The sequence below is a fragment of the Nanorana parkeri genome, unplaced genomic scaffold (assembly GCF_000935625.1).
Source record: "Nanorana parkeri isolate BGI_ZX_2015 unplaced genomic scaffold, ASM93562v1 scaffold389, whole genome shotgun sequence".
Taxonomy (NCBI): domain Eukaryota; kingdom Metazoa; phylum Chordata; class Amphibia; order Anura; family Dicroglossidae; genus Nanorana; species Nanorana parkeri.
The window spans coordinates 655,652-671,420 of NW_017306657.1; the positions used below are offsets into that span (position 1 = coordinate 655,652).

The window sequence follows — 15,769 nt, forward strand, 5'->3', positions numbered from 1 at the left end:
CAATTCTCCCCTCAGCATTGTATACACGATTCCTCAGGCTTTATAAACGTATGTACTGTATAGTAAATTGTAGTTAGAGAGCTGTTGGGTTTGCCTCAACCAAGTATGGGGAGCAATGTAGCCTGTTCCAGCTACACCTGTTGTATTCTCTAAAATACTTAGAAACCCAGCCGAGACAGTGCAAGTCACTTATAAGACCCCATTCACATTGAGCGTAGCTATTACATTGGGCTGTATCCAATCAAAAGCGGTCTTGATGTAACATAATTCCTCTTCCCGCTTACATTTCTGTGCAAAAGTGACACTTCTATAGCACAATATTGCCGGTAATGAGTGACATTGAGCTACACCATTGAAGTCTATTGGGCCAAATCTGTCGAAAAATAAGTCATGTTCGAGCGACAAGCTTGAGCTACAAGTGACATTGAGCTGTGACATGTGAACAGCTCCATTGAAATGCATTGGACGAGCTACATTGAGCTTCATGTTGGAGCGATTTTTGAGCGGAAATCGCTCTACAAAAACACTCAGTTTGAATAGAGTCTTATGACCACAAGTCTGCAGACCCGGAAAATTGGAAAGTGCAAAGATAAAAGGGAAGGTCAGGTGGTTTAGCTCTCCAGCATCTACCTTCCACTGACCCTTCACTCTGTAATGCAGAAAATGTTCTTTATCCAGACACTGAAAACATGTGATTGTGAATTCTCAGGTCAGGGCAGCTGACTTTCCGACATTCAGGGTCAGCAATCAAAGCCAAACAACTGAGCCGCCAAAACAAGAAACGCAATCAGACTTCAGCCAAACTTTCTTTTTTTTGGGTTGACTTATTCAAACCTCTGTCTGGATTTTATGGTCGCCTGTGTCCTCCTTGCAGAGATTTGCAGTTACTTCCTCTATGTTATAGGCTGACAACTGACTCTGAATCATGATCCTGCATTGTCACTTAGGCACGCCTGGTGGAGACCACAAGCCAGCATGCCGATGCACATTTCCCAGACATGATCCACCGTTGTCACCATCAGGAAGCCAGTCCCGAGCAATGTACATCTGATACTAGAGTATGTACAAATAGACAGGATGTGGAGGAGATCAACAGCCCAGACATGTACTGGAGGCCCCATTCACACCAGCGCGGTTTCATAACGTGGATTTTTCTGCACAGAAACGCCAACATTTAAAATTCCCATACATTACTATGGGGGCCAGTCATACAAATGCGTGGAATCATGCATTCCAATACGCCCGAAATGCTCACTGAGCTACTTTTGTAGCACTGATCAGCGCGTTTTACCTATAGACTTCAATGGAAACATCTGATCAGCGCATTTCTGCAAGTTTTTAATCGGTTTCAGTGCTGAAACGCGCATAGCAACGCGATAAAAATGTCGCCCTGGAGTGAATGGGGCCCTAGGGTGAAAACAAGGCGACAACCTAATTTTATATGGTTTCGTCATGTCTGTGCAATGCGTGTTAAAACAGTCACTTGTAATCTCCATTGGAAGCCCAAATGACAAGGTCACGATGCAGAACAATATGGGGACAGGTACAGACCATGGTCACTTTAACAGGAAGTGCTGGCAAAAAAAACCCTTCATGACAGGATCACCCGACATTGTTTTAAAGGCTAAGTATACCTTTCTGACAATGTATTTAGGGTGTAACATGAAACATGGTCAGACTCGGATCTCAGCAAAAGTAACTTCCCAAAATCCTTATCACCTTGCTTCTACACATATCCGACAGCCCATGAGGTTAAGAGCAGATGGGCCACTGCAGATAACACATCATACTGACAATAGTTTGCCCAATTCCTGCTGAATCAGTTGAAACTTGAGCCATAAGTCACCCTGTTGGCACCACCCGTCTCCACAAAGGTCGACTGAAGAATCTAGGGAACTGGGTGGAATATTGTTGGCCAAGATCTGATAGACTATTCAGATAGCCGTGGGTGTGGCGGCTGTTTGAATACAACAGCCTGCAGGAAGAATTCTGCAATCCACACTGTTTAGCATGGACAAAGTTGATTGATTTCTCTTGTCCTCGAAACAAAAATCTAAATGTGTATGGCTAACCTTATGTCTAAAGCATCAAATGGTTCAGAAGGAATGCAATATTTCTTAAGATAACACTGGGACGGATCACATTATTAGAGTATAGACAACTGAGCACTCATGTAGATCGCCCATTCTAGTGTACTTGCTCAAGTCGATCACATTACTTACAGAGCTGCACCTTTCATTCCCACAACGAAGCTGAAGTATATTTCTAATATAAATATATAAACATGCTGCTATCAATGGTGGGTGGGACGGGATGGCCAGCGAGAGTCTTCAAAGTTTTGCCAGAAGAAGTTCCAGTCTGGACGGCTCAGATAACAGAACTGCCAACTACAGCAAAGTCAGATTGGCTCCGGCCAGAACATTTATAAAATTTCTACTGGTTTCCAGTGACAATTGAAGGACAAAGCTGTGTGCAGCATTTAAAAACGTCCCGCCCGGCAGAAACATAGCGAACTTACTTAACATAAGCTCACCTGACATACGAGGGTAAAGTGAGGAAGACTGTCAGCTTAAACTTTCATCCGGAGCAGGTTCCATCAAACATAATACAGTGTATGTAGAATAAAAACCTTTGGGTAGTGTAGGGGTTGGGTAACGCTCTTTAGCTTCCCATTTTGGAGAATTCACTTCCTGTGGCACTCATACAACAGAAGGCGAGATCAATGTTCTCCAAAAGTAGGGGAAATACACTTTTAGCCAGGGGTCCCCATTGGGGGGAGTTCCTCTCACCTCCTGTTTCAACCACAACTAGGGATGCACCGGTGCCAATACTGAGTAATGGGCGAGTACTCATACTCGCCCAAATACCTTCCCTTATACCGGAACTTCCGGTCAGAGGGAGATTTCCTCTGGCTGGTAGTGCCGCGAGAGAGCATGGAGCCAGCTTCCTGTCCAATCAGGAAGCCGGCTCCATGCTAGCGGAGTACCGAACGATAAATATCAGTACTTGATATCGAAAAACAGACAATCAAGACAAATAGAGAGAGTGATCTAGCGCAGCATTTCTCAACCAGGGCGCCGTGGCACACTAAGGTGCCTTCTGGTTTCCTCAGGTGTGCCTCAAAATTTTGGCCAGCACAATGGAAACAAATGATCCAGGAAGGGTGGGAGCCATTTAATAAAGTTCTCCTCTGTCCAGGCGTGCTTTGCCTCTCACCTTCTGTCATTCATCATCTCCTGATAATAAGGGCTCATGATTTGAAGGAGGGCCTCTGAAATGATGGGAGAACTTCATCTTTTTGTGTTTTTTTTGTGTGGGGTCTCTGCTGAAAATCTAAAACAGATCCCTATCTGGGATAAGGGTCTGCTGTGGATTTTGGAGGGCCAAAGCTTTTTTTTAACATTTATGTTTAAGACTGGGATGCCTCAAAATTTTGTAGGGTGCCGTGACTGAAACAAGGTTTAGAAAGGCTGATCTACAGTGTCCAGCAGGGATATAGACAACAGTAAAATATCTAATGGTGGTTCTAACCTTCCCTCCCACTATGCATCCAAAACTAAAAACTGAGAAAGTTCAATATAGTAAGTAGCATGGAATGGTTGGTCGTGTGACATTACTTTCATTCCCAGTACCAGGAGTGGGAAAACCAAGTGGTCTTTCTGAAAATCTGCTTAAAGGATTTGTCAGTCCCCAAGTGGCTGGGGATTAAATGTAGAGCTCCGGGCACATAAAAAAAGTTTGATACAGAACTTGTATCTTTACAGACATTAGACCGTATGCAGAACCAAGGCGACATCTAAAAACATGCAGTCACTTCATGTTCACTGATTCTGTAGATCAGGGGTGGGCAACTCCGGCACTTCAGCTGTTGTGTGACTACAAATCCCATGAGGCATTGCAAGACTGGCAATTACAGCCATGACTCCCAGAGGCAGAGGCATGATGGAATTTGCAGTTTCAGCACAGCTAGAGTGCCAGGGTTAGCTACCTTTGATTTAGAGTATTGTTTGCCATAACCAGGCGGTTTGCCCTCTCAGGGGGACAATCATGAGTGCCTGTGGTTGGACATAAACGCACAAAGTAGCCCACCCTTGCTGCAGATACTTCCGATCTCATGAGAACAAGAGGTCGTTAACTAATAGATTCAAACTTCCTCTTTTACCTCAGAAGCTTTGTGGCTATGTTATGGGTCTGTTCACAGCAGATACTTTGGGGCTACATGCTGTACTTTTTTTTTTTTTTTTTTTTTTAGCACAGTGTGGTGTGACGCAGTACAATCCCATTGCACCGTGCTGTGCCGACTTTTCAATAAAGCTCCAACAAAAAAAAAGTAAACAGTGTGACGTGCTGGGATGGGAGCATCAGCAATGGTCCCTGTCAGCGCACAGCAGTGACCGTGTGTTCAGCACTGTATTCACACCTAAGCGTTTTGTGAACGTGTGTCAAATGCACACAAGAATGTGAAACACTTGCTGTGCTATTACCAGCTAAAAGCATCCCAAACACGTCTGAGAAGATGCGCATTATTTATCTGTTAAAACGTGTGCAAACATCGAGAAGAAAAAAACATGGAACGCATGCTGTGGGTTGGGTTTTGCTACATGCACTACTTTTTCACCTTTGTAGGATGCATACAGGAACCCGCTGCAATCAAGGACACGCCGCAAATGCAGAAAACAAGCGCAACTGAGACAGGGGTGGGCAAACTCTGGGCATCCAGCTGTTATGAAACTACAAATCCCATGAGCCATTGCAAGATTCTCATTGTTGCAGGCATGACTTCCAGAGACAGATGCATCATGGGATCTGTAGTTGTACAACAGCTGGAAGGTCATAATTTGCCCAATACTGCCCTGAGAATAATACAGAGGCTCCCACCGCTGACCTGCTAGTTTCCTGGCTGTTATACTGATCCACTGGGTTCAGTGCTTTCTGACCAGGAACAAGTATGCAGATCAGGAAAGACAGAAAGCATGCTACATATGACAAACTGATGTAGAAGTCAGGAACCAGTCAGTCTTATCTAGGAGCCAGGCAACACACATTTCTCACACAACAGATTAATGCATCACATTCAGATGTATTTTTCCTTCGGCTGCACTCACTGGTCAAAAGAACAAAACCTTCAACCAAAGCCACCAACTGTTACCTTTCTTTCACACCGGGGGATATACCCTAAATTAGGATTGGGTAAACTTTGGCCCCCCCAGCTGTGGCGAGACTACAAATCCCATCATGCATCTGCCTTTAGGACTCAGGCCTGTGGCTGCCACAGCCTTGCAATGCCTCATGGGATTTGTAGTTTTGCCACAGCTGGGCGGCCAGAGTTTGCCTTCTCCTACACTAAATCCTAATAAAACCATCCTGCGGCTTAGAAGCCACAGAGAAGAGAAGTGAAACAGCAATAGATATTACCAAACATCCAAATCACATGACTTTAGAAAGAACGGAATCCCGTTCTAACAACTGTTATCATACAAATACAGCACCATGAAAAGAAAAGTGACACACACGAGCGCGTCCAATTTCCTCTGCTGCAGACACGCTCAGTGAGTGAGCTTCAATCAGCTACAAGGCTCGAATAATTTAGAAACAGGTTCAGCCAAAATGTTATATTAATATCACCCACGGTCTTACATCACCAGATAATGTCTGTACATATACCCGTGTCCCCATCATGCTCACTTCTCACTTTCTTTCCAGTGAAATATGTGTCAGACCGTGTGACCAGACAGGAAGTGAGGGGAAATCTTCCCGACAAGTGATCCAACATTTCCCTCCCTCTATCCAAATATAAAATGAGGAGACGGTTCCCTGGAGTTTGATTTGAAGATACATTGGCTACCTGGCTTCAAGGATCCGTCCACCTGAATTACATCAGGGGGGCTTTTCTCTCCTTACTTTGTGCCAGTAGACCCCCCACAGGCCTTGTAACAGGAACGAGACTGTGTAGTACAGTCAGGGCAGCCATCAGAAATTTTGGGGCCCCTTACACGGCTTTAGGCCGGCCCACCACCACTGGACGCCGGGCTTAGTGACGTGCTGGACGCAGGGCTTAGTGACGCGCTGGACACAGGACCCACCTGAGAGTGACCCTCTAGAGCCCACCATAGATGCTGCACAGCCCATCTCAGACTGTCTATGGTGGGCTCTGAAGGGGTCTCAGGTGGGCTGGTCAGGGCTGCATCCCTCCCCTCCCTCCTTTCCTTCCTAGCTCCTCTTACCTGCACACATGACCTCGTCTGCCGCCGGACCGGCCAGAAGTGACTTCACGTCGCTAACGTGAGGTCACTTCCGGCCAGTCTGACATCAGACGAGCAGCTTCCCTGATGGGGCCCTAGCTTGTCTCAAAGCCGCTGGAGCGGCAATGCTGGGGCCCTGCGCTGCTAGGCCAGGCCTCCTCGCCCTTCACCGTCGGCCGATAGTCATGTAAGGGACCCGGGTGGGCCCCCCAGGCTGCCTGGGCCCCTTACATGAGTATCGGCCGTACCCCCCCTGATGGCTGCCCTGAGTACAGTGGTTTTCAACCTGTGTCGCCTCAGGACCCACATTTGTCCTTGGTCATTAAGTCGCACCGCACAACATTGCAGAACCACGAGTTCCAGTGCAGGCAATCAAACTGTGGGCCTTTGGGGGTGCCATGCAAATGAATGGCAACGCAATGCACCTCCTGCAGCAAAATGCATGGTAGGTGTGATTGCATGGTACAGTGCATTAATTGCACAGGGCTGTGTGATTAATGCACTGACTGTACTAGTGTGAATGGGCCAGCATTAGGATGACTTGTGGCTATGTAGCTCACCCCACCAGACTCAGGCTGCCAATAGACAAGAAGATATCCCCCCCAAAACTGACCAATAGGACACCGGTCCTGAGAACCAGAGCACTCCATACATGCATGTCCAACCACAGGCACTCATGATTGCCCCCTGAGAGGTCAAACAGCCCGAATATGGCAAGCAATGCTCTAAATCAGGGGTAGGCAACATTGGCACTGCAGCTGTGCTGAAACTACAAACCCATCATGTCTCTGGCTGTCAGAGTCTTGCAATGTCTCATGGGACTTGTAGTTCCACAACAGCTGCAGCCAAGGTTGCCATGCCACACTCTAAACTGATTCGCCTACGGCCATCCCTATTAACTCCTAAAATGGATTACAGCAGCTGACCTCAGTACTCACCTTGCGTGCTGCTGCTTCTTCTTCACAATCCCTACTCTCTTTTTGGTTGACCTGATCCAGAGTTGGCTGCCCCGGGTTCCTAGCTTTCAGATGGTCCTAAGGAGCCACCCCTATGTGCACGCTCCCAGGAGTAAAGAGAGACTCAAGATGACACCATGATGTTACCTGCGCCCACATGCAGGGAGGGCTGACAGGGCATGCATGTGCAGTGGAATTATGGGTCATGGAGGAGATAAAGGGGGACCTTCTCTTTAGTAATAAATGCACGCTCCCTGATCATTTTCAAGGACGCAGCACACAAGAACCCAGAGGTTACAGTGATGAAGAAATAACATTTAAGAGTTTCCGGACACACTTATATATATATATATATAAACACACACACACACACACACACACACACACACACACACACACACACACGTATATACATATACACACACACGGAAAATTGCCATCATGTCAACCATTCACTTCATGGGCAGCTGCTTAATATGCAATCTTCCCGATTACCCAGCCACAACGCATGCTGCATGAGACTGTCATGGGACTGTGCATGCAACAAACAGCTGCAATTTATCACAGCATCCATGGAAGACTTCACACAGATCATCAGTTTAGCAAGGCATGCTGGAACTTTTAGTTCAGCAACGGCCAGCAAGCCACCTACTGCTATACTGCATGGATCTGTGCAAGTATATACACAGCTCATCAGAGAAGACAACTAACACAATACACAGGAGGGTCATCACAACGTGCACACAGATCTTGCAGTAGAAGGCATTATGAAATCTGCGCACTGATCACTTACCAGTCTCTGATCTCCGCTCTGCTGATCAAAGTCCTCTGTCCTCATGTGTCATAAACCTAACCCACATGGAAGCCGGAACTGCCCTGAGGACCGCCCCCTTCATTGTCATACTCCCCTCCCATTCCTTCACTGCTTGCAGCTCGTCTGCTGCCATCTAGTGGCCAAAATTAAGCATAGCAGTTGCTGGTCAAATGAATTTGATGGAGGTGCAATTTAATTAAAGCCTATAACAATAAAAACTTGCCTTCCAGAGGGGCTACCCCTGCACTGCAAGGGTTAATTGCTTGTTAAAGGGATATTGACATCAAAAGGTTTTTAAGCTATTTCAAATGCCGGTGAAATCACTTACAATGGATGCTGCTACTTGATGTTTAAAAGTTTTAGTTTCCTGCAGAATCGGCTGGTTCCCTAAGCACTGGCCCTGTTATATGGTGGCTCCTTTCCCTTGCAAGTTCCTATGGAGCCACCCTTTTGTGTGCTAGTAAGGTGTGTGTGTCTCCACAAACACCCCGGCACAGAAAGGCAAGCCAATCCTCTCCTCTTCTGCCCTCCCTTTTCCAAGCTAGTAGATGGGCGGATGCTGAAGCCTCACTGTCCTTTGTGATCTTGTACTGCACAGGAAATTCAGTGAAGCCGAGCTAAGAGAGCTGGAGCTGTTTGGAAATGCTGACTGTAAAGCTGGCCTCACACTGCTTAGATTTTCGAAAGAACTTTCGTACGAAAGATCTTCCTTCCGACTTTCTATTAGTTGATGGGGTCATATCGACGATCAATTACGACTGTAGTGACAAAAAAGTTCTTATGATTCGGAAATCTACTAGTGTATGGCCAGCTTAAAAAAAAAAAATACTTTGCTGGGAAATGTATATTTGTTTGATCTGCATTCATTAGGAAGAATTTGTTTCTCCTGGAGATAGGTTTAAAGGCCAAACAGGGTGTGTCAATTATCACTAAAATGTTGTATGTTATGTGCAGAGGGTGCTGCAAAGTATAATAATCTTCCATTGCAGCATGCCAGCATACACATAACGCCGTGCTTCCAGGCACTGCAGGGAATAAGGGGGGCAATTAGGGGGCAAATAGAGCAGTGACATGCTCTAGATCAGTGATTCTCAACCTGTGTAACCTTAGGACCCACATTTGTTCTCGGTCATTAAGTGGCGACCCAAGTCGCATGGCATTGTGGTACCGCGCATTCCTGTGCAGGTGATTGAACTGCGAGTGGGAGGTACGTCTGAGGTGCTATTCAAATGAATGGCAATGCAATGCACCTCCCACACCAGAACGCCCCATGCGTTCCTGTGGAGGGGGCCTGGAGCCAGAATGTGTCACTCCGGTCCAGGCACCTTTACAGGACATGTGAGGGAGCTGTAAGCAATGGACGCATGAATGGACTCCCTAGCGGCCATACCCCACGACCTCAAGTCGGCACGCGGCGCCAGGCAGCATATTTTGAATGGTTGCTCAATGTGAGAACTGACAGTGCTGCACTAGGGGGAGGCTGAGGAGCCTCTCACCTAGCTCAGTGAAAGGCATGTGGTGACCCACTGAGCACAGGGTCGCGACCCACCAGTTGAGAACCAAGGCTCTAGATGCAACCCCGCCCCTTCTTACTACTTGCCCATTCACAAAACGCCATGAAGGGAATTTATCAAAACTGGAGCAGACAAAATTTGGAGCAGCTGTGCATGGCAACCAAACAGCATCTCTCTTTAATTTTCATTGCTTAACTGAGCAAACTGAAGAGAGATGCTGATTGGTTGTCATGCACAGGTGCTCCAGATTCTGTCTGCTCCAGTTGTGATAAATTCCCCTCCTTGTATTTTTCTCAGAGAATACAAGGCATTCTGTGATTGGAGGAGAGGAGGTGGTGGGGATGTGACATCATGTCTTCTCCTATCAAAGCTGGAGTTTGGCTTTAAAGTGTATCTAAGTCAGACTTTTGTGTGTAGTTCTGTCTCTGTCCTCTAGGGAGAGTCATCTTGTCTGTTTGTCCTGATTAGGAATGAGCTCAGGTTTGGGCCGAACATGGTCCGATTCTGAGCTCCTCCAAACCCCCCCCTGCATGTAAGGGAAGGGGAGAGATGCAGTGATGTAATTATCCTTATATGGCCAAATGGCTATATTTGGTTAATGACATTGACCTAATATGGTAATGTGGCCATATAAGGTTAATGATGTCAGCACAAGCTTCCCTCCCTTGTATATGTTAAGCAGCGGGACAGGGAATGCCACGACCACGGCTGATTTCTTATGACTATTGTCACTGGGACAGAAAGTGATAGGATATCCAGAATTTTTCAGATGTCACAGTGATAGAGGGGGGATCTTCCAGTGGGGACACCTGTTTCAGTGACAGAGTACTGTAGATTACCGGTCTCATTAAAAATGCAGCTTTAGCATTTTGCCATCCTTGTTATCATTTTACTAAGGGTGTCTGGCTGTGTAACAGCACTACTATATATGTACTGTATAGCAATACTATATATACTGTATATGTAGGCGTAACAGCACAATTGCAAAAATCAGTTCTTGGTCTGCTTTAGAGAACGACTGAACACTTTTTTTGAATGCATGAACTAATGGATGTTCATCATTAGGAAGGAAGGAAGAATACATCGGAAGGAAGAATACATTGGAAGGAAGAATACATGTGTACTCTTTCTTGAATCTTGGTGTGCTTTGTGTATTTCTTCTTGGCTTAAAGTGACATTAAACCGTCAGATTTTTTAACATAAACCAATACTGTAATGTGTGCCGTACTGTAATCCATTGTTGTTTCCCTTCTCTTTGCTGCTCTTCCTTTGAAATCCTCATGTCTTCTCATGCTTGGGGAGAACTTCCCTTTGCAGCTGAGTGCCTCTTCCTGTAGTGCTGGCTCAGGTTTCAAACCAACACACAGACACCGTGTATCCCTTTCAGAGACAAGGCAGTCTGCTGCAAAACAGAAGTTCTGCCCAGCATGAGAACAGATACAGATTTAAAAGGAAGAGCAGCAAAGAGAAGGGAAACAACCATGGATTACAGTAAGGCACACATTACAGTATTGTTTTATGTTAAAAAATCTGAGGGTTTAATGTCACTTTAAGGTAGGTGTTCCTCTTACATCATCCTCTAGTAATTAGCATTATTAGGCATTAGGCTTTAAGCCAAGGTTTACATCCTTTCATGCTTACAGGTAGGCTACATTGTTTTCCTGATTTAACATACACTGGTTGTTGTTATTGCTACTTTTCAATAAGTCCTCATTTTTCAGAAGTTTGTGTATCTATTATGTTTTATAATATCACCCTACTGTATATGTAGGTGCTAGATGTACTCATGGCGCTGGTGAGATAATCTTTAATAATGAGGGGATATTCCAGTTTCTCCACTTTAGGAAGGGCCTTGCCTTATGTTGCTGCAATGTAACCTCAGATATAATCACACTGACATAATTGTAGAAAATAATTCCCACCCTATGGCTTTGCCCCAATGTGCCCTGCTGTGCATAGTTCTACAACTACAACTGCTGGCAGAGGGAACTCATTCATCAGTGTTTATACTTCCCAACTGTCATTGCATTGGATCACTAGAAGTCAAACAAGGTGGTTCAGACAGTTATTTATTATTATTTATTACAGATATTTATACAGCGCCAACAATTTGCACAGTGCTTTACATTCACATCAGTCCCTGCCCTCAAGGAGATTACAATCTAAGGTCCCTATCTCACATATATATAGGGCAGATTTAGACAGGAGACAATTAACCTGCCAGCAGAGGCGTAACTAGAACCCTCAGGGCCCCGGTGCAAGAAAACCATAAAGCCCCCCCCCTCCCCGAGAAAAACCATGATTTTGATACCTTTTTTCCCCCCAATATATAAAACATTAAACCATTTCTGGTTTTCTTTTCAAGATGGGCGGCTGCGGGCAGCATGAGTAGCTGCGAGCGGCGGGCCTCCCCTTCTCTCTGCCCCCCCCGAACTGCCGGAACAAATGGTCCCGGTCGCAAGTGCGACCCTGGTAGTTCCGCCAGTGGCAATGCAGAATACCACCAGCTATGCGGGACTACAAGTCCCAGCAATACATTTTAATAAGAGTTGGCTATGCAGAAAACCCCAAGCATCCCCCCACTATAATGCATTGCTGGGACTTGTAGTCCTCTATAGCTGATGCCATTCTGCACTACTGCAATGCAGAATGGCACCAGCTATAGAGGACTACAACTCCCAGTAATAATTTATACAGAAATGAAGATTAGTTCCATCAGCTATACAGGACTACAAACAACTCACAGAACATTCAACATAACTTATCTAACTGTCCTCCAGCCTGGAACACCATGCAGCAGGGAGAGGCAGTAGGCTGTGTATTCTGGAAGCAACTCTCTGGGTGCTCCCAGCCGAGGCCCCAGCGCTGCCTGTGCTACAATTACACCCGGCTCTCTACCTCACTTGCAGGGCGGCCAAGCGGATGGCACACAGCATGTCTTTGAAGTGTGGCAGAAAACCTGAGTACCTGCAGGAAACCCACACAAGCACAAGGAGAACATGCAAACTACTTGCAGATAGTGATCTGGCCGGGATTCATACCAAGGACCCCCAGTGCAGCAAGGCAGAAGAGCTAACCACTACACCACTGTGCTGAGGGAGGAGGCCCATATAAACGCACTTGAGAGTAATTTTTACAAGCCTGATATACTCTCTCTCTAATTGGATAATGAAGCAAGGTTTTATAGAAGGGCACAGCATTGCAATAAGAATGACGTTTGTACAGAGGCATCAGTCTTAACTCATATTATAATATTGACTATTCATGGCATGTAGTGTATATGATATGTCAGTTTCATAATGAGAATATACGTAATCCATTCCGTGGAAATATCGGTCATGCATGGTTTTAGGTTGGAGCTCTGATGATTTCATGGGCAATGTTTTAGGTCTGGATTACATCCATCTGGATGAAACATATTGGACTAAAGTTGTTCTTCTGTGCAAAACATATTTTTAATACATGTTTCATTTTCGTATATTTTTCTGTTTGTCTGATGAGAGATCGGATTTATAGACTGTTATAGCATGATCATGTTTTGCTTTAATGAAATTGATTTTAGGGACTTTGCACCTTTGAAATGTATAAGCCCTGTTGGAGCGGTACTTACACTATTGAGATTTTTTTTACAACTTTTTATACTTTGAGGGAGACACTGCGAAACATGGAGGATCTTGGTCCATATTTGTTGTGAGATTGGATAAAGGGGAACCAGAACATGCACAATATATAAAGGCATCTTACATTCTATGGTATACACTTATCTGTAGTGGGTACAGGGTATATGAGCAGATCCTTCAGGAAAGGCCAGACGCTGCATCCTTATCTGTAGTGGGTAAGTGTGAGACATTGAAAAGCTATGGAGCAATTTATTCTGGCCAGGGTAGATTCTGAGACACCATCCTTGGAAAGGATCCGGAAGCTAGACCAGACCTTCGTAATAGTGTGAGGTCAAAAAATCTGGTGCCTACAGATGAAGGTGATATATTTAAATAAAAATACAGTGAAGATTGGCCTTTCAGTCATATATTCAACAAAAATAACAGATGTAATCATGTATTGTAGCCTCAGAAGCTGGTATTGTCCCGTTTAGCAAAAATGGGCGTTTTGCATAACTGCCCACCAGTCTCTGACAATTTGTCCATTTGTCCAAGCAAAACCCTTATTTTGCAAATCAAATCAGATCTTGACAGGCCAGTCCAAAATCCTCAATTTCTTCTTTCTGAGCCATTCCCTGGTGGATTTGCTAGTGTGTTTCGGATCACTATTGAAAGGTCCATTTCTGGTAAACTTTAACGTTTGGACAGATGGCCTCACATTATCATATAGCAGACTTTGATATGATGCAGAATGTATAGTTGGCTCGATGACTGCAAGCTGCCCAAGCCTTAAAGCAGCAAAGCAACATGAAACCATAGCATTTCCACCACCATGCTTCACAGTTGGTGTGAGGTTCTCTTCCTGAAACGCTATCTTCGGTTTGCGCCAGACATGACTACTGTTGCTGTGGCCAAACAACTCTGTATTTGATCCTTTGAAAGGATTTTTCGTGGCATACCTGGAATGCAGGTAAAGTGGTGCAATCTCTTTCTGAATGTGGATACATGCACTTTGAAACTGTTAAACGTTACCTGCAGGTCCCGCAATTACATTTTGGGGATCATGGAGACTTCTTATATCATCAGTCAGCTCTTGGGATCAGTTTGCTGGGCCAGCCAGTCCTCAACAAATAAGTTTATTGTTGAAAATCTACCACTTGTAGATTATTTTCCTTACAGTGGAATGATTGATTTCAAATAAATTGGCAATCTTTTTAAACACCTCACCAGACTAATGGACATCTAGAACCTTCTTTTCTGAGGGCCCTAGAGAGCTCTTTTGATCTTTTTATGATGATAGCAACATATGTCTATCGCAAAGAAAACACCAGACCCTAAATAGCTGAGATTTAAATAAGACAGGATCAACTTGCAAAATTCCCAAGGAGGTTTTAATCATTGGCACCTAATCTGGAACACCGGATTCAAATTTCATGGATTTGAAGGTAAATACTGGGGTGTACTTACTTTTTCCATTACATTTTTCTTAATTTAGATGATGAAAATGAATACACCATCTACATTTTATGTGTCACTTGTTCAAGTACTGTATACAACCTTTATTTGTAGCCACTGTTTGGATGAAGATCTAAGTACACCATGAGGTGTACTTACCTTTTTCACATAACTGTATACACACCGTGTTTCCCGAAAATATGACACTGTACACTGTCTTATATTTTGTTTTCAATGAAAAAAGACACTAGGTCTTATTTTCGGGGGATGTCTTATATTTACCTGGCTGCAGCTGTCCGCTCTGATGCCGTCCACTTCGACCCCACTGGCTATGCCGCGCTGTGCCTGCTTGGAAATGTAGTCTTCAGCGGCAGCCGAGGCAGACAGGTGGGTGTGGGTGTAGGCGGGGGGGCGGGAGCTGCGGCCGGTCATGTAAAATTCTATTATATGTGCAGCTACCCCGAAAGTAAGACCTAGCGGATTTCTGTAATATAAGACCTACCACCGAACTAGGTTTTATTTTCGGGGTAGGTCTTATATTACAGAAATCCCTGAAGATAGCGCTAGGTCTTATTTTCTGGGTAGGTCTTACTTTCGGGGAAACACGGCATCTGTTGGAACTAAGAGGTGAATATCACTCATACGAGGACAAGACATTTATAAGGATTTTTAAGCAATGCATTTTTTATGAACTTTGAGTCTCAACTAAAATGTCACCTCTAACTTAATTTACCCTTTATGGAGGCAAACAGTCTGGATCTGCCCTGCACCAGTGTCTCTGCCTGCCAGAGTACTGTAGAATGGGCAATATGGCCTGAACTCACCCAGTGGAATGGAATCTCTGAATGTGTAAACATATTAGGAATTTGCTGACCAAGTTATGGAATGAAAAACAAATCATGCTTAATTTTGTCTGGTCGGTTTGGTGTGAATGCTAAGATAATGGAAATTGATGTTTAGGCAAAAGACAAGTCTGCTGTGCCAGGCTGCCAAGCTGAGCTTTCACTCCCGATTAGGCAAGTGTAAACTTACACTTCTTTGCTTTGCTTCTCACGCAGTCAGAGAAAAACATTCATAACAAAAGTATAAAAAGAACATTTTAGAGAACCTGTCATGGCAGAACTCTAAACATTTAGACCTAAATGATTTTAACAGTGCAGACTTTCTTATTAAATATGCATAATTTACC

The 15,769-nt window shown here is 44.7% G+C and overlaps 1 protein-coding gene across 1 annotated transcript in view; it reads right to left on the reverse strand.

Moving 5' to 3' along the window:
• The window catches only part of ALAD (aminolevulinate dehydratase), a 23,728-nt gene extending 15,662 nt beyond the window's left edge, over window positions 1–8,066 (reverse strand). The window contains exon 1 of the mRNA XM_018559348.1: window positions 7,992–8,066. The gene's annotated coding sequence lies outside the window, so the exon portion shown is untranslated. The remainder of the gene's footprint in view (window positions 1–7,991) is intronic.
• Between the last annotated feature and the right edge of the window lie 7,703 nt (window positions 8,067–15,769).